This window comes from Lynx canadensis, chromosome B3 (genome assembly GCF_007474595.2).
Source record: "Lynx canadensis isolate LIC74 chromosome B3, mLynCan4.pri.v2, whole genome shotgun sequence".
NCBI lineage: Eukaryota > Metazoa > Chordata > Mammalia > Carnivora > Felidae > Lynx > Lynx canadensis.
Window position 1 is genome coordinate 49,408,310 of NC_044308.2, and position 20,241 is coordinate 49,428,550.

The following is a 20,241-nucleotide window of genomic DNA, read 5'->3' on the forward strand; positions in this document are numbered from 1 at the left end:
AGTCGGACTGGACTTTGTGTCCCCATGTCAGTCAATCCTTGAATAGGAGCTAATAGGGGAAGGGGGTCTTGCCTTCACTGAAGCCCTACTTAGATGGGAAAATAAGATTTTTAGTCCTGAAGGGGGGTATGGGGAGGAGGAGATTTGGGGAGTCCATCTCTTGCCCTCAGATCTATTTGTCCTATAAGTCTAGGGAGCATCTCCTTTAGGACTCTGGTGCTCTTGTTCTGGGAGAAACTTTGAAGAGAAAGGTTAGTAGGGGAAGTGGCAACCCCTACTGCTGCTACAGGCAGGCTTGAGGTTAAATTTCTTTATGATTCATTCTAGATCTATTACCATTGGTTAGTTGCTCTGCTGGTTGGGGAAGCTTTCTTTTGAGTCACCCAGACCTTTATTCTTGGGGGAGTCCAGTCCCCATTTACCATATTTTGCTTAGACTGTGGCTGTGGCGATTAGGGATTTTTTATCAAAACTGTGTGTGTGTGGAGGGGAGTACTAACGTCAGTCATCTGAGTGCCGAAGAAGTTCCTCTTTCCCTAAGAGTATAATATCAATTCTACCTCCTCCTGATGAGTAGGTCAGTTACCTTGTCAGGATGATATTTCTGTTTGTTTGTGTTTGTTTGTTTATTATTTTTTTTACTAGGCTTGGACACCAGGTACCCAAGTGACACCTATATCAAATGTCCAATGGGACTTCAGCTATATCTGCTGGGGGAAGGGTTATTTGTAAACCTGCAGAGCCCAGAAGTTTGGAAACGGAAGGCACACATCGCCCAAGTGGGTCACTGGTGGTGATAGTAAAGGGGATTGTTTCTGTGCCTTTCTCCTGAAACACATCTATTCTTGTTCTGGGTATAATACAGCTTATAATGGTCACTGATTTAGCATACTGCAGGATGGTACCCCATACTGGCAGGATATTGTCTTTAATCTGGGGCCTCAGCAGCACCTTTAAGAGGCTATTCAAACACACGACTGGGCCAATAACTTCTGGATAGTGAAAAGGAAGGACAAGTGGCTATGTGCACACTGCCTTATTTCCTTTGATGTAATGAGAGTTGCTTGGTCTGAGGTGAGGATGTGTGAGGTGCTCTGAGAGTGGATCAAATGCTCTGTAAATCCTTTGGTAGTAGTGCTTATGATGCTTTATCTGGAATGTGTAATAATTCTTGTCAAAATTAATTAAAGTGCCTTCTGGGCCAGAAAGGCTCCTTTGTAGCTAGCTGACCACGAAGAGGCCAGTTGTTCTCCATAGGACAGCGCTGTATCAGGGCTCATGATTGGTTTTTGTCCTCATTTGACAGTGGCAGTAGTAGATAATCCTTGTTGTGTGAGCTTATATGCAATTTGGTTTATGCATGCCTCAATTTCCCATAATATCAACAGGCCTGTTATGAGCACATGAGGATTTTTTTCTTTTTTTAAAGAAAGTTAAAGATTTAAACTTTTTTTTAATTGCATCAAGGAACAACCTGAAGAATTTTGAACCACTTTCCTGATTTGAGAATGCTGGTCCAGAATCCCCATAGGTAATGCTTCAACAAACATCTCATGGATATGTGGTCTGCCTTTTGCAGTCCCCCATTCATATGCTATTTCCATTTTTTAACAAAGAATTTGAGTAAGTAACCATCTTTCAGTAAAAAGCTCAAAGTCAGATACTAATTCAGAAACAATTGATCCTCATCTGTTAATATTTATATGTTAAAGTTTTTTTTTCATTACTAGACTTGATGTCAGTGTCATTCAAAGTTTGTGGACACTGCTCTGTGTAAAAATACTCCAATGGAAGAATCCTAATAGCTCCTAGAAGCATAAACATCTTAAGCAGAACCTGCCATCATGGATCAAAAACTCTGTTGATACATACAATTTCCAAGTGCACATAATACACTTTGGTGGTCCTAAACTTCTAGGTATGCCCCACATGTAGAATTGGAACTTAAAACACTATGTCCACCAACTCAAGGAAGCTAAATTGTGAGTAGAATTTCTTTTTCCAAATTCTTGGACTTTAAAAAATGACCTGTCAGTTACAAGTTTCAGGAACTTCCTTGAAAATGTATGGGCCAAAGAAATGTTGCTGTAATCTCTTGTTGGAAGAGTGAAGTTTACTATAGGGGATGTAGATCTTAATTTGATTCACTTTGATTTGAGAGAAAATCCAGTAAGAGAAGAGTGTGATTAAATAAACCCATGAAGCTAACTGATCAAAATCTCAATTAACTACTTCTTTCTTTCTTTCTTTCTTTCTTTCTTTTCTTCTTTCTCTTCTTCTTTCTTTCTTCTTTCTTTTCTTCTTTCTTTCTTTCTTTCTTTCTCTTCTTTTCTTTCTTTCTTTCTTTTCTTTCTTTCTTCTCTTCTCTTTCTTTCTCTCTTCTTTCTTCTTGTTTTTGCCACACATAGATTCATGAGAAAGAGGCAAAGAGTAAGAAATCCTTCATGTTCAAGATTTATCTTGCTCCAAAAATGCATCTTCCAGGGATGCATGACTCTACCTTATTTCAATCCAATGTGAGAACATCCCACATCCTCAATTCTATGCAGTGGTAATGTTTAAAATAAGTACTTGGAGGTACCACAGGGCCTACAATGATCCAAAGAAAATTCAGTTATGTTCAGAGATTGTTTCTATTTAGGAAAGAAAATTTGTTAGTGTACTTGCAAAAAAACCCCAAGAAACAAAAAACAAACAAAAAAAAACAAAAAAATCAAAAACAAAACCGCACTTTGAATAGTGCAGAGGTGAGAGACTGACAATTTTCCAAATTAACTTGCAGTTAGTCAGATAGGATAGTCTATTTCTCAAGTATTCTGCGCATTCATGGTCTTACTGTGTTTGAATAAACCCATACCTCAGTTGGGGGCATCCATGTCCTCCAAAGTTTAGGCAAAACAGTTCCTTAAAACTCCCAATTTCACAGTGTTTGGACGTTTCTGAGTTGATTTCTTCAGGGTTTACTTGTTTTCCCTTTGTGGGAGACTATTACATTTGTTGCTTCCTAGTTGCAAAGGATTCTTTCTAGAATTCATAATAAGAAAATCTAACCACACCAAATATATAAGGATTTTATGGCTCTGGTTAGAAAACTAACAACAGACAACAGGCAGTCAGTAGCTGCCATGCTGTCCCAATCTACCACCCCTGTTCTGGGGCCATCCCCCTCCAGAACTTTCATAGGCTGGACTTCCAGCCAAGTGACCTTCTCCACAGAGTGTAGTCCCATAGTCTTAAAGGGGGTGACTGACCCATCAGGCTAATAATTACAGATGTCCTGCCTTGTTCCCTTCTGTATCCCTTTGGGTTCTAATGAACAATATCTATATCAGAGTGAGTTTTTGTTTTCTGTCAAATGCTTATTTTAAATTTCTTCTTCTTCCCCCAGTCCTTGAAGAATAAGGAGCTCTTGACTCTACAGTTCTAACAATCTTAATTCAGTTCAGTTGACTCTTATGGATAAAAGTAAAACTCAGACCAGGGAATTGATTTCCAAAAGAAAAAAAAAAAGTAAAGCTATTTAGAAGCAGAGCTAATACTGTAACATAGGTCTTGTGCCTATTGGGCCAATACCCCTTTCTACATGTGTCACTTTTTTGCTCCTTTTCAGCTTGGGATTGTAGTGATGAGGGATCACAGGATTGTTTATATACTTTCTATATCTGTCTATTAGAACTATAAACTTGAATGTATGTTTCCTGTGATATTTAATCATGTAATAGAAGGAGATGTAATTTCCTGTCCTGCAAATCATGAAAAAATACCTTCTGTATTTTGCTAATGTTTGATATATTGTTATTGGAATATAAAAAAATTTCCGTAGTGTAAGTGGGCATAAATTCTTTTATGTTTCTCTTTCCCTGTTGGGATATGCTGACACAAGGCAACGATTGGTTACATTACATTAGGAGAACAACAGTTTAAAAGAAAATCACCATAAGTTTAGTGATGGCGGGGGGGTTTTTTCTATTGAATGGAAAAATTGTTCAGCTTTTGTGTCTATGTGGATAACCTCTTCTGTGTCTGGGTTTATCTTAGTCATAAGGCAATCACATGGTATGAGAACATTAGAAAACTATAGGAAAACAAAATCCAGCAGATAGTTGAAGACATGTTTACTCCAAATAAATGTTTTTAAAATTCCCAGCTTTTAATAAAACTTTGAACCCACAGAAAAGTGGCAAAGGTAGTATGATAAGGATACATATAGCCCTTACCTAAGCTCACTAGTGGCTAACATTTTCATTTTCTGGTATTTGATTCTTTTTCTTTTTCCCTACACACACACACACACACACACTTTAGTGAAAGTAAGTGACTTACTTTTGAAAGTAAGTCACACACATCAGGATACTATGCCCAATAGTTCTTGAGGTTTTTTCTTAAGAACAAGGACATTTTGTATTATTACAACAACAATTACAGAAAAGACATTTGCCACTGATAGTATTTCTGATACACAGTCTAAATGTAAATAACTCCAGTTGTCCCCAAATATCCTTTGTATCAAAGAGAAATCACACACTGGTTTTCTTACTATATGTCTCTAATCTCTTTAAAATATAGCTCGCCCTCTGTTTTATTCTTTCTTTTCTTTTCTTTTCTTTTTTTTTTTTTGTCTTTCAAAACATCAACATTTTTGAAGAGTTCAGACCAATTGTCCTGTGAGACACTCCTCAAAGTGGATTGTCTGATTGTTTCCTCTGGATTAGATTATGGTTAAAATGTCTCGGCCAGATACTACATGTTTCCATTACATCACATCAGGAAGTTTATAATGTCAGTTTGTCCCAATATTGGTGAAGATACATATGATCTCTTCATTTTAAATGTAGCTTTCCACCTTTGTAATTAATTAAAATCTGGCGAATAATAATTAGAAAGTCCTATCTTTTCTTTTTTTTTTTTTTGCCAGCCATCTTTTAGCCTATGGAAAAACGTTCTCCAAGGAGCCTACTCCCTTTTAGTGATGAATGGTATTTAGAAACCGGCTCCAGGAGCTACATGTGCTCAGTGGTACTGAACTGCCATGACTGCTGTGTACTTTAACTGAACAGACCGAGGAAGGGTGTATGTAATTCCTCTTCCCTCATTCCCAAGTGTTTCTCTTTCCGTATTAAAAACAACAAAAACCTTGATTCTCAACATCAGCTTATTTACTGTATTCTAAAGGACCTACAAAAGAGATTTCAGAATCCACTGTCCTCAGTAGCAACAAAACTACAAAATAAATTTCAAGATTTCTTAATCGCTCTTTTTCTTCTTAAAAATACCTTACTTAAGGTTTAGAATCAGAGTACTATGTTATTTGAATTATTTTTGTGTGTGTTCAAATTAATACATAGCTAGGGCAAAGTTTTTTTTGTTCCTATTTGATTTTAGTGTTTGTCTTTCTTCATTCTATTTTAACTTAATTTTACTTTTGGATGTGAAAACGACGTAGTTCAAATCAAACAATGAAATAATAGGCTCAGAGAAGTCTATTCTTATTCTTAACACTATCCCTTTCACTTAATTCTCTTTCATTCTGTAGATAACCATTTCATTGTGTTTATCATTCCTGTTTATTTTGAATTGCAAAAATAGCTGAAGTGCATGCATAGACACATTTTAACTTTTATTTCCATTTTCTGTGTGTAATAGCATTATAGATACGTATCTGTACACATCCTCCTGAACACTAACTCTTTTTGATAATAGCCATTCTAATGAAAATGAAGTAATATATCATTGTGGTTTTGATTTGCATTTCCCTGATGATTAATGATGAGCATCTTTTCATGTACCTCTTGGCCATCTGCAGCTCTTCTTGGGAAAAATGTGTATTCAGATCCCCAATTTTTTTTTAATTTTTTTTTTAATTTTTTTTTCAACGTTTATTTATTTTTGGGTTAGAGAGAGACAGAGCATGAACGGGGGAGGGGCAGAGAGAGAGGGAGACACAGAATCTGAAACAGGCTCCAGGCTCTGAGCCATTAGCCCAGAGCGTGACGCGGGGCTCGAACTCCCGGACCGCGAGATCGTGACCTGGCTGAAGTCGGACGCTTAACCGACTGCGCCACCCAGGCGCCCCTTTTTAATTTTTTTAAATGTTTATTTATTTATTTATTATTTATTTTTTTTTTCAACGTTTATTTATTTTTGGACAGAGAGAGACAGAGCATGAATGGGGAGGGGCAGAGAGAGGGAGACACAGAATCAGAAACAGGCTCCAGGCTCTGAGCCATCAGCCCAGAGCCTGACGCGGGGCTCGAACACACGGACCGCGAGATCGTGACCTGGCTGAAGTCGGACGCTTAACCGACTGCGCCACCCAGGCGCCCCAATGTTTATTTATTTTTGAGAGACAGACAGAATGCGAGTGGATAGGGCAGAGAGGCGAGGGAGACACAGAATCTGAAGCAGGCTCCAGGCTCCGAGCTGTCAGCACAGAGCCCGACGTGGGGCTCGAACTCACGAGCTTTGAGATCATGACCTGAGCCGAAGTCGGACGCTCAACCGACTGAGCCCACCCAGGTGCCCCCAGATCCCCAATTTTTAAAATATTTTTTGTTAGTTGTATGAATTTTTTAAATACATTTGGATATTAACCCTTTATCAGATATATAATTTGCCAATATTTTTCCCATTAAGTAGATTATATATATCAGTATTGTTTCTCCTAATGTGACTGGATTCTTAATATCTTAAGATAGAAAGAACCAACTACATTGTCTTCTACTACTTGTAAGATTGCAATTTTTTACATTTAGATCTCTGACCTATTTGGAGTTGACTCTTATTTATGGTATGGGGTATGGAACCAATTTTATCTTTTTGCAAATGGCTATCCAGTTAACCCAACACACTTTATCTTTTCCTTGATGATTTGGAACAGTGTCATGTCATCTACTGCATTTTCTTATGTATTAACTATATGTAAACAGTACTATTAAGTCTTTCCATATATTCATATATAAATTATATATATATATTTTTCAAATAAAGTATAGCGGATCCACAATGTTACACTAGTTTTAGGTATACACCATAGTGATTTGACTAGTTTATACATGGTATGTTCACCACAGTGTAGCTACCATCTGTCCCCTTTATTCACTATCATGGTATCATTGATGGTCTTCCTATGCTGCAACCTTTTATTCTTGTGACTTACTCATTCTGTAACTGGAAGTCTGTATCTCCCTCTGCCCTTCATCCATTTTTGCCACCACCAATCTCCCCTACCCACTAGCAAACATCAGTTTGTTCCCTTTATTAATAGGCTGATTCTGCTCTTTCCTTTTTTTTTTTTTTTTTTTTTTTTGAGATTCCATTTAAGAGTTGAATTGTAGGGAATTTCTTTCTCAGTCTGATTTCTTTCACTTAGCATAATACCCTCTAGGTCCATCCATGTTTGTTAAAATGACACAATTTCATCCTTATGGATATATAATATTCTGTGTATATACACCACATTTTCCTTATCCATCATCTGTATTAATTATAGAGGCTGCTTTGATTTAATATCTTCATGATCAGTCTCCCCAATGCTCTTTTTTTCCCCTAAGTGTTGTCCTAAATATTATTACATGTTATCCTCATAACTTAGGAATTAACTTATCTAATTCTAGATAAAAACACTGTTTATTGGGGGGGTTTTCCTTACATTTATATAATAGCTTAAGCAGAAATGCTCTAAAAAGTACAAATGATATACTGTGGTGTTCAGCAGTCCTACTAAAGAACAAGAAATGGTCTTATATTGATAAAGATTTTGAAGTTTTCCTCACATAGGTTTGCATATTTCTTCTCAGGTCTCTTCCTACATATTATAACCATTTTTGATGCATTATAAATGGATTTTTCCTTTTATTTCTTGTAGCTAGTTATTGTATGGATGTATAGATTATTAATTTTTATATCTTAAATTTATATACTGTTACAATGATGAATTTCTTACTATATGTTATTTTTTGGATATTAATTTGCTTGGTTTAACTGGCATACTAACTATATCATATGAAAATATTTAGTTTATTTCTTCCTTTCCAATCCTTAGGTTTCCACGTGTGTTCCTTGTTTGATTGCATTTTGCTTTGTTTCTGATCATAATTGAAATGTTCCTGATATTTCCCTATGAAGTATGATTCTGCTTGGAACTGACATATGTTTATTTCATCTTCAGGGAGTATTTTCCAATTCTTACTTTAAATTCACAAATGGGTGTTGATTTTGCCAAAGACCTTTTCAGCATCCATCGACATACTAAGATTTTCCTCCTTAGAAATATTAATATGGTGAATTATAGTAATGCATACTTTTAGTCAGAAAACCACTTTGACATTACTAGAACATTCATTCTTTTAAAATTTATTGCTGGGTTCCATTTACTAGCATTTTTAAATAGGATTTTTAAAATGATATTCTTGGATTCATGTGTACTTTTCTCTATTTTTTTTTTTGATATAGTCTTTTAAGGTAGGTACCAAGTTATACTTCTTTAAATGATGCTTTATGTAAATTTATATAAAAATTTTGGTTCTTGACAAAATACAGCAAGCCAAATTGAATAGCATATTAAAAGGGTTATATACCATGTTCAAGTGGGATTTATCCCTGGCATACAAATATACTTCAACATACATAAATTAATCAGTGTGATGCACCACATTAAAAGAACAAAAGATAAATATCATATGGTCATATTAAAATGCAGAAAAGCATCTGACAAAGTACAACATAGTTTCATGATTAGAAGTGTCAACAGAACTTGGTGTAGAGGGAACGTACCTGAACATAATATAGGCCATATGTGACAGGCTTACAGCTGATGTTATTTTCAATGGTGAAAGGTTGAAAGCTTCTCTTCTAAAATTAGGAAGAAGATAGGATGCTCACTCTAACCAGTGTTAGCAGTGTAATATTGGAAGTCGTAGCTAGAGCACCCTGGCAAGAAAAAAGCAATGAAAGACATGCAAATCAGATAGGAAAAGTAAAATAGTCTGTATTTCAAGATTTTATGATCTGATATGTAGAAAACCCTAAAGACTAAACCAAGAAACTGTTTAACCTAGTCAGTGAATTCAGTAAAGTTGGAGGATACAATTAATATAATTCAAAATCTATTTCTATATACTAACAACAAAATATCAGTAAAAGAAATAGACAAAACAACACTATTCACAGTAGCATTAAAAATAATAAAATACTTAGAAATGAATTTAACCAAGGAAGTAAAATATCTGTATATTGAAAACTGTAAGACTATGGTTTAAAAAAATAAAAGAAGACACAAGCAAATGAAAAAATATCCATGTTTATGGTTCAGGAGGACAAATATTATTAAAATGTCATACTAAAGCAATGTACAGATTAATATAATTGCCATCAAAATTCCAATGTCATTTTTCACAGAAATAGGAAGAATACGCCCAAACTGGTATGGAACCATAAAAGATCCCAAATATCTAAAGCAACCCTGAGGAAGAAGGATAGACCAAGAAACATCATACTTTTTTATTTCAAACCATACTACAAAGTTATAGTAATCAAAACAGTATGGCTCTGGGCTAAAATACACACTGGGCTAATGGAACAGAAGTGAGAGCCCAGAAATAACCCCCATATTTGACAATGGAGCAAGAATAGTCCATGGGGAAGTCAGTTACCATTCAATTAATGGTAATAGGAAAACTGCATATCTACATGCAGTATTAAATTGGATTCATTATATTATACCACTTAGATAATTAATTAAAATGAACTAGCTACTTAAATATATGACCTGAAACTATAAAACTCCTAGAAGAAAACATTGGGAAAAAGTCCCTTGATTTAAGTCTTGGCAACAATTTTTTGGATATGGAACCAAAAGCACAAGCAACAAAGACAAAAATAAGTGAGACAATATCAAACTAAAAGCTTTTGCATGGCAAAAGAAACAAACACAATGAAAAGGCAAACTATCAAATGGGAGAAAGTATAAGATCTCATGTAAATCAGTATCACACAATTTGATTAAAAAAGAATAAGAGGACCTGCATAGACATTTTTTCAACGAAGATACCCAAATGGTCAACAGGTGTGTTAAAAGGTGTTTCTGCATAATTAATCATCTGAGAAATGCAAATCTAACCACAATGAGTTATCACCTTACAACTGTTAAAAAGGCTACCATCAAAATTACAAGAGTGAGCAAGTGTTAAATTTGGAGAAAAGGGAATCCTCGTATACTGTTGGTGGGATTGTAAATTGCTTCAACCACTATGGAAGATAGTATGGAGGTTCATCAAAAAATTAAAAATAGAAATACCATATGATTTATCATTCCATCCCACTTGTGTAAGTATATCTGATGAAATTAAAACAGGATCTCAAAGAAGTCTCTGTACTCTCTCCATTATTCACAATAATCAAGGTATGGAAACAATCTAAGTGTCTTTCAATGGGTGAATGGATAAAGATAATGTGCTATATAATACATACAATGGGATGATTTTCAGCCACAAGAAAGAAGGAAATCCTGCCATCTGCAACAACATGGATGGTACTAGAGAACATTATGCTAAGCATAGTAAGTCAGACACACAAAGAAAAACATCATATGATCGTAATTATATGTGGAATTTTAAAAAGCTGAACTCATAGAAACAAAGAAACAAAGTGCAACTGTGGTTACCCAGGACTGGTGGGTGGAGGAAATGGGGAGATATGGATCTAAAACGTCTATAGAAGATGACTTTGTTCTGGGGATCTAATACACATCATTGTGATTATAGATAACAACACTGTACTATATACTTGAAAGTTGCTAAGATACAAGATCTTTAAATGTTTTTATAACAAAAAAGATGGTAATTATGTGACATGATGGAAGTGTTAGCTAACACTGTGGTGGTAATCATACTGCAATATAAAATATATCAAATCAACACCTGGTACCCCTTCAATACACAATGTTATTTGCCAATTATATCTTAATGAAGTTAGGAAAAATTCAAATTTAAAAATCCTTTTAGTATGTAGATTTGGATTTTCTATTACACTTGCAAACTTCTTAGACTATGTTTTTGAATACTCAATTTTGCTTTTTTTTTTTTTCATTCAGGAGCTCCAATAATGTATTGGAGCTTGCATATCCACTAATCAGTTATCTCTATAGTGTTTTTTTTTTTACCACTTCCTCTATCTTATTTTAGTTTTCTTAGATATTTTGATTTCTCTTCACAATTCTCCTTATTATATTTTAAATTGTAGTTATTTTCTTGTGCACATTAATTAAACTTTTGAGATGTTTTGTATTTTCAATTTCTTTTCTAAGTTAATTCTCATTTCATAGCTTTTTTTGTCCATTTACATTCAGAGATTTAAATATTTGGTATGAACATCTTCTTTAATATCTGCATATTCTCATCTCAAGTATTTAATTCAACCTTGGGATATTGTGGTTTAACTTTTCTCTGCTTTAAATTTACTTATTTGACGGGGGGTTTCATCAGCTACAATGTTTTTATTGTAATTTTTTTTCTTATAGTAGTAATTTTTTTTCTTAAAGTCTATTTTTTTAAAGTCTATTGAAAACTATTTTTAAAGTCTATTTTTAAAGTCTATTTTAAAGTCTTTAAACTTATTTTAAAGTCTATTTTAAAGTCTCTATAGAGAAAGAGGGAGAGAGAATCCCTCTGCTGATAGCACAGAACCTGATGGTGAGGCTTGATCTCTTGAACAGTGAGATTATGACCTGAGCTGAAATCAAGAGTCGAACCCTTGACCAACAGAGCTACCAGAAGCCCCTGTCATTTACTTTAAATGTCTGTATTTTTCTGGATTAGCAATAACAGATGATTATATTACTGTGAAATTTTGGTGCCTTCTTAGATGTTTTAGTTAAAGCATCCTCTTCAGGCTGAACAATTTTTAGACTTTTTGGGGTGGGTTGAGAAAAAAAGGGGGTGATATGTCTTCCGATTTTGTGATTCTTTTTATTACTCTAGGTCCCAAATTGACACTGCTTATTTTCTCTTCACAAGCCTTAAACACTCCTCGCTAAGACTGCTACCATCACTCCCACAGATTTAATCCCTGTCCTTTTGATTTCCCAGGAGCTAGTGCTCTGATCTACAGTCTGAGTATCAGTGATTTCCCCCATTCAGTGTGTGGACTTTCCAGACAGTGATTTTATCTGTATTTCCCAACTGTTAGGTCTCCACTACTCTATCCTCCATCTTGTGCAGTCTCTACCTGACTATCTACTCCTGCATGTCTCTATTATTTTCTTATATTTGCCTTACTTACATGTGTATTGAATTGAATTCTTTGTCTCTCAACTTAAACTTGACACCTTTTGTGGGTAGTTCAATTTGCTCTCTTTTCCATGATGGTTGGATGATAGAAGAAGAAATTAGATTTAAGAAGTTGCTATTATTCCATAGGAATCCTGTATTCTTTCAACTGAATATGTTCATTGATTTTTTTACAGTAACAAGCACAGAGCAACCACCCACTTAAAAGGGCAGGGTGGTGATTGTGTTTGCTGGTAGGGGAGGATTAGAGTTGAGATGGGATAATACCTCAAATTTTAGAGCTTTTGAATCACTACCTATAAATGATACCTTCACACAATGTCAGTGCCTGCATTTGTATTTTTGGTTTATAAATCTTCTGGTGTGAAGAGTGCACCATAGCACAGTAGCTGGAATTGAGACCTGTGCCATTGACGGGATAATTAGTTCATTAAGCTGTACTTGCACTCAGGTAGTCAAAAGCATGCCCAAAACTATAAAAAAACATATCATCTTTATAAGTATCATCTTAAAATGTGCATTAGCTATAAGCATAGTGCACACACAATGAAGACATTTTCCTTAAATTTTTTCAGTATTTAAGTGCACTGTAAAAATAATTGGTAGTTAAAAATTAGTCCATTGTTAAGAAAAATAATGCTAATGATAGCAACTCAAATGACAGCTTACTATGCTCAAAATAAAGAGATTAACAAAAGGGAAATATATTACACAAAAATGTATCACTTTTAGATCTATTATAAATGAATCTGTTTTAACAAATACTGCTTCAAAATAATGTTGGTAGTTGGAATTTTGCTGGTCTTATAGTTTTGTTGTTGGTAATTTAGAAATTCTACATGGTTTTGTAGTTATATAAGAGCTATAAGTATAGAGTTATTCTCATTTTTGTTTGTACACCTTAAATAAAAACTAATTTCAGTCAATGCTACGAGTCCATGAGAATTGTTTCCCTGTAAAGTGCATCCGCATTACCCAGTTGGAGAGACACTGATATAGTGCATTGAATATAGCTATAACTAGGTTGAATAGAATTTTTATGAATATAATTTATTGTCGAATTGGCTTACATACAACACCCAGTGCTCATCCCAAGAAGTGCTCTCCTCAATGCCCATCACCCATTTTCTCCTCTCCCCTGCCCCTATCCACCCCTCATTTTGTTCTCTGTATTTAAGAGTCTCTTGGGGTTTGCCTCCCTCCCTCTCTGTTGGTAACTATTTTTCCCCCTTCCTTCCTCCATGATCTTCTGTTAAGTTTTTCAAGATCCACATATGAGTGAAAATATACAATCTCTATCCTTCTCTGACTGACTTATTTCACTAAGCATAATACCTTCCAGTTCCATCCACATTGCTGCAAATGGCATAATTTCATTCTTTCTCATTGTCAAGTAGTATTCCATTGTATATTATAACCACATCTTTATCTATTCATCAGTTGATGGACATTTAGGCCCTTTCCGTAATTGGCTATTGTTGAGAGTGCTGCTATAAAACATTGGGGTACAAGTGCCCCTATGCATCAGTACTCCTGTATCCCTTGGGTAAATTCCTAGCAGTGCTATTGCTGGGTCATAGGGTAGGTCTATTTTAATTTTTTGAGGAATCTCCACACTATTTTCCAGAGCGGCTGCACCGGTTTGCCTTCCCACCAACAGTGCAAGAGGGTTTCCATTTCTCCACATCCTTTCCAGCATCTGTAGTGTCCTGATTTGTTCAATTTAGCCACTCTGACCAGCGTGAAGTGGTAGCTCAGTGTGGCTTTCATTTTTATTTCCTTGATGATGAATGACGTTGTAGGTTGAATAGAATTTAATGCATTTCAGTGCCTTGTCACTTTCCAGATTGATGAATTACAGAAAGTTTGAGCTTCACTTTCTTAGAAAATAGGGGAAATTATTTCAACATCATAAGGTTGTAAGGTTTAAATTAAAAAGATGTATGTGAAGTGATAGTAGGTGTTTATAAAGTTGTAGCAATTATTGTCATATTTCTGATTTACATACAATTAAGAACTATTTTAATTGAGAATCAAAACTATCAAAATTCTACCATAATTTCAAGTGGGCTCTTACCTCCACATTAACTCGTTTTGATACTATATTCTCTCTCCTCAAATTCCTATTCACAGTTGCAACTATACTTTCCCCATACTTCAATGGGAAAATAGAAGCACCAGAAAAGAACTCTTTCTTCTGATACCAAATATAGAAAATATCAGGATGTACACTCAATTTTTTCCTATAATCACAAGGATTATGAATTCTTATTCTTTTCAAAGACCATTCTCTCCAGTCATGCACTACTGCACCTTGTCTTTTAAGGACCTCTCTTTCTTTCTATTTCTTCTTTCTCTAGAATCCTCAAACTTTTTCCTTAGTGGGTTATTCCTTCTGGCACTCAAATAAGCTTCTTTCTTTCATTCCAGATTTCTTATTCACCAATGATTTCTATATTACCAAATATAGCTGAGTAAATGTGGTCTTTTTTACAAATAAAGCTGTATATACTTAAGGCAGACAATGATGTTTGCATATATACATTGTGAAGTTGGCACCACAATCGTGCTAATTAAGACATACATCACAGCACATAGTTAATTTTTTTTAAATTTCTGGGTGAGAACACCTAACATTCACCCTCTTAGAAAATTTAAATATATGGTACTGTATTGTGGGTTTTAAAAATGTTTATCATTTATTTTTGAGAGAGAAATAGAACAAGCCATGGAGAGACAGAGAGAGAGAGAGAAAGAGAGAGAGAGAGACAGAGACAGAATCTGAAGCAGGCTTCAGGCTCTGAGCTCTCAGCACAGAGCCCGATGCAGGGCTTGAACCCACCAACCATGAGATCACGACCTGGGTCGAAGTCAGACATCCAACCGACTGAGCCACTCGGCATCCCACAGTATTATAATTATAGTTCCATGCTTCAGAACTATATTAGATCTTCAGAATTTTATTCTTTTTGTGTAACTAAAACTTTGTATCCCTTTCCCAACATCTCCTCCGTTATCTCTACCTCAGCCTGTTGCAACCACCATGTACTCTCTGCTTCAATGAGTTTGGCTATTTTATATTCTACATAAAAGTGGGATCATGCTGCATTATCTTTCTGTGTCTAGCTTATTTCACTTAGCATAATGTCCTCCAGATTCACTTATGTCAGGATTTGTTTCTTTTGAAGCTGAATAATATTTATGTGTGTATGTGTGTGTATCACATCTTCTTTATCCATTTATTCATTACGGACATTTAAGTTTCCATGTCTTAGCTATTGTGAATACTGCAATAAACATGGAAGTGTAAACATTTCTTAGAGACAGTGATTTCATTCCTTGGATATACAACTGGAAGTGGTATTGCTGGATTATAAGGTAGTTCTATTTTTTTTCTTTTAAGTTTATTTATTTTGAGAGAAAGAGAGCATGAGTAGGAGAGGGGGAGAGAGAGAGGTTAGAGGGAGAGAGAATCTCAAGCAGGCTCCGCACTGTCAGCACAGAGCCAGATAAGGGGTTTGAACTCACAAATCCTGAAATCATGACCTGAGCCAAAACCAAGAGTTGAGCACTTAACTGACTGAGTCACCCAGGCTCCCCAAGGTAGTTTCTGTTTTTCATTTGCAGAGGAGCCTTCATATTATTTTTCATAATGGCTGTACAAGTTACATCCCACCAACACTGTACAAAAGTTTCCTTTGCTCTACATCCTTGCTAATACTTAGTTTTGACTTTTTGATAATAGACATTCTAACAGGCATGAAGTGATGCCTTTTTTTTGATTTTCATTTGCATTTCCCTGATGAGAGTGATATTGAATACCTTTTCATATACCTGTTGGCCACTTGTATGTCTTCTTTTAAGAAATCTGTGGAAATGCTGAATCACTAAATTGTACACCTGAAACTATTACTACATTGTATGTTAAATGGAATTTAAATAAATACCAAGAAAATTTGCCTATGCAGATCTTTTGCCCTTTTTTTAAATTACACATTTTTTTTCTTTTTTTTGCTATTGAGTGTATGAGTTTCCTTACATATTTGGGTATTAATCGTCAAACAGATAACATGGTTTGTAAATAGGCTTTCCCAGTGCGTAGGCTGCCTTTTTATTTTGTTAATGGTTTTCTTTTATCACGCAGAAGATTTTTAGTTTGATGTAATACTGCTTGCTGTGTTTTTGGTGTTGTGTTAAAAATTATTGCCCATCTATTGATGGACATTTGGGTTGCTTCCCTATTTTGGCTGTTGGAAATAATGCAGCAGTAAACACAGGTGTGTGTGTGTGTGTGTGTGTGTGTGTGTGTGTGTGTGTGTGTGTGTAATTAGTGTTTTTGTCTTTTTTGGAGGGTAAATCCTCAGCCTTTGGATCATATGGAATCTTCATATGTTTTCCAAAGTTGTTTCCATTTGAGGAATCTCCATACTGTTTTCCAAAATTGTTACACCAATTCACATTGCCACCAACAGTGTACAAGGGTTTTTTTCCCTCCACATCTTCACCAACAATTGTTGTTGATTCTCTTTTTGATACTAGCCATTCTGACTGGTGAGTAATATCTCCAATTGTCCATTAACAGATGAATACACACACACACACACACACAAAATGGAGTGTTACTCAGTCATGAGGAAAAGATGAAATCTTGCCATTTGTGACAACATAAATGGACTTAGAAGGTATTATGCTAAGTGCAATAAGTCAGAGGGAGAAAGACAAACAACATATGATTTCACTTACATGAGAAATCTACAAAAACAAAGCAGGAAAGCAAACAAAAAAACCTTTTATACAGAGAAGAAACTCATGGTTGACAGAGAGGAGGTAGATGGGGAGATGAGTAAAATAGGTGAACAGGATTAAGAAGTACAAATTTCAGAAATACAAGCAATTATCAGGGAATACTATGAAAATTATATGCCAACAACTGGACAACCTGGAAGAAATGGACAAATTCCTAAAACACCCACACGCTTCTAAAACTCAATCAGGAGGAAATAGAAAGCTTGAACAGACCCATAACCAGCAAAGAAATTGAATCAGTCATCAAAAATCTGCCAACAAATAAGAGTCCAGGACCAGATGGCTTCCCAGGGGAGTTCTACCAGACATTGAAAGCAGAGATAATTACCTATCCTTCTCAAGCTATTCCAAGAAATAGAAAGGGAAGGAAAACTTCCAGACTCATTCTATGAAGCCAGTATTACTTTGATTCCTAAACCAGACAGACACCAGTAAAAAAGAGAACTACAGGGGCGCCTGGGTGGCGCAGTCGGTTAAGCGTCTGACTTCAGCCAGGTCACGATCTCGCGGTCCGGGAGTCGAGCCCCGCGTCAGGCTCTGGGCTGATGGCTCAGAGCCTGGAGCCTGTTTCTGATTCTGTGTCTCCCTCTCTTTTCTGCCCCTCCCCCGTTCATGCTCTGTCTCTCTCTGTCCCTAAAATAAATAAAACGTTGAAAAAAAAATAAAAAAAAAAAAAAAAGAGAACTACAGGCCAATATCCTAATGAATATGGATGCAAAAATTCTAAATAAGATACTAGAAAATCGAATTCAACAGCATATAAAACGAATTATCCACCATGATCATGTGGGATTCATTCCTGGGCGCAAGACTGGTTCAACATTTGCAAATCAATCAACGTGATACATCACATTAATAAAAGAAAAGATAAGAACCATATGATCCTATCAATCAATGCAGAAAAAGCATTTGACAAAATTCAGCACCTTTCTTAATAAAAGTCCTCAAGAAAGTCGGGATAGAAGGAACATACTTAAAGATCATAAAAGCCATTTATGAAAAGCCCACAGCTCACATCATCCTCAACGGGGAAAAACTGAGAGCTTTCTCCCTGAGATCAGGAACACGACAGGGATGTCCACTCTCACGCTGTTGTTTAACATAGTGTTGGAAGTAGTAGCATCAGCAATCAGACAACAAAAGGAAACCAAAGGCATCAAAATTGGCAAAGATGAAGCCAAGCTTTCACTTTTTGCAGATGATATGATATTATACATGGAAAAATCCGATAGACTCTACCAAAAGTCTGCTAGAACTCATACATGAATCAGCAAAGACACAGGATACAAAATCAATGTACAGAAATCAGTTGCATTCTAATAGACTAATAATGAAGTAACAGACAAATAAAGAAACTGATCCCATTCACAATTGCACCAAGAAGCATAAAATACCTAGGAATCAATCTAACCAAAGATGTAAAAGATCTGTATGCTGAAAACTATAGAAAGTTTATGAGGGAAATTGAAGAAGATATAAAGAAATGGAAAAACATTCCGTGCTCATGGATTGGAAGAAAATATTGTCAAAATGTCAATACTACCCAAAGCTATCTATACATTCAATGCAATCCCAATCAAAATCGCACCGGCATTCTTCTCGAAGCTAGAACAAGCAATCCTAAAATTCATATGGAACCACAAAAGGCCCCAAATAGCCAAAGGAATTTTGAAGAAGAAGACCAAAGCAGGAGGCATCACAATCCCAGACTTTAGCCTCTACTACAAAGCTGTAATCATCAAGACACCATGGTATTGGCACAAAAACAGACACATAGACTAATGGAATAGAATAGAAACCCCAGAACTAGACCCACAACGTATGGCCAACCTCATCTTGACAAAGCAGGAAAGAACAACCAATGGAAAAAAGACAGTCTCTTTAACAAATGGTGCTGGGAGAACTGGGCAGCAACATGCAGAAGATTGAAACTAGACCACTTTCTCACAACCATTCACAGAAATAAACTCAAAATGGATAAAGGACCTGAATGTGAGACAGGAAACCATCAAAACCCTAGAGGAGAAGCAGGAAAAGACCTCTCTGACCTTAGCCGTAGCAATTTCTTACTTGACAAATCCCCAAAAGGCAAGGGAATTAAAAGCAAAAATGAACTATTGGGACCTCATGAAGATAAAAAGCTTCTGCACAGCAAAGGAAACAACCAACAAAACTAAAAGGCAACCAACGGAATGGGAAAAGATATTTGCAAATACATATCGGACAAAGGGCTAGTATCCCAAAATCTATACAGAGCTCACCAAACTCCACACCTGAAAAACAAATAACCCAGTGAAGACATGGGCAGAAAACATGAATAGACACTTCTCTAAAGAAGACATCTGGATGGCCAACAGGCACATGAAAAGATGCTCAACGTTGCTCCTCATCAGGGAAATACAAATCAAAACCATACTGAGATATCACCTCACGCCAGTCAGAGTGGCCAAAATGAACAAATCAGGAGACTATAGAAGCTGGAGAGGATGTGGAGAAACGGGAACCCTCTTGCACTGTTGGTGGGAATGCAAACCGGTGCAGCCGCTCTGGAAAACAGTGTGGAGGTTCCTCAGAAAATTAAAAATAGACCTACCCTATGACCCAGCAATATCACTGCTAGGAATTTACCCAAGGGATACAGGAGTATGATGCATAGGGGCACTTGTACCCCAATGTTTATAGCAGCACTCTCAACAATAGCCAAATTACGGAAAGGGCCTAAATGTCCATCAACTGATGAATGGATAAAGAAATTGTGGTTTATATACACAATGGAGTATGACGTGGCAATGAGAAAGAATGAAATATGGCCCTTTGTAGCAATGTGGATGGAACCGGAGAGTGTGATGCTAAGTGAAAAAAGCCATACAGAGAAAGACAGATACCATATGTTTTCACTCTTATGTGGATCCTGAGAAACTTAACAGAAACCCATGGGAAAGGGGAAGGGGAAAAAAAAAAAGGTTAGAGTGGGAGAGAGCCAAAGCATAAGAGACTGTTAAAAACTGAGAACAAACTGAGGGTTGATGGGGGGTGGGAGGGAGGGGAGAGTGGGTGATGGGTATTGAAGAGGGCACCTTTTGGGATGAGCACTGGGTGTTGTATGGAAACCAATTTGACAATAAATTTCATATATTAAAAAAAAAGTACA

At 36.0% G+C, this 20,241-nt stretch overlaps 1 pseudogene; it reads right to left on the reverse strand.

The window, feature by feature from the left end:
- Window positions 1-678: 678 nt before the first annotated feature.
- LOC115517137 overlaps window positions 679-20,241 on the reverse strand; it is a 30,904-nt pseudogene continuing 11,341 nt past the window's right edge.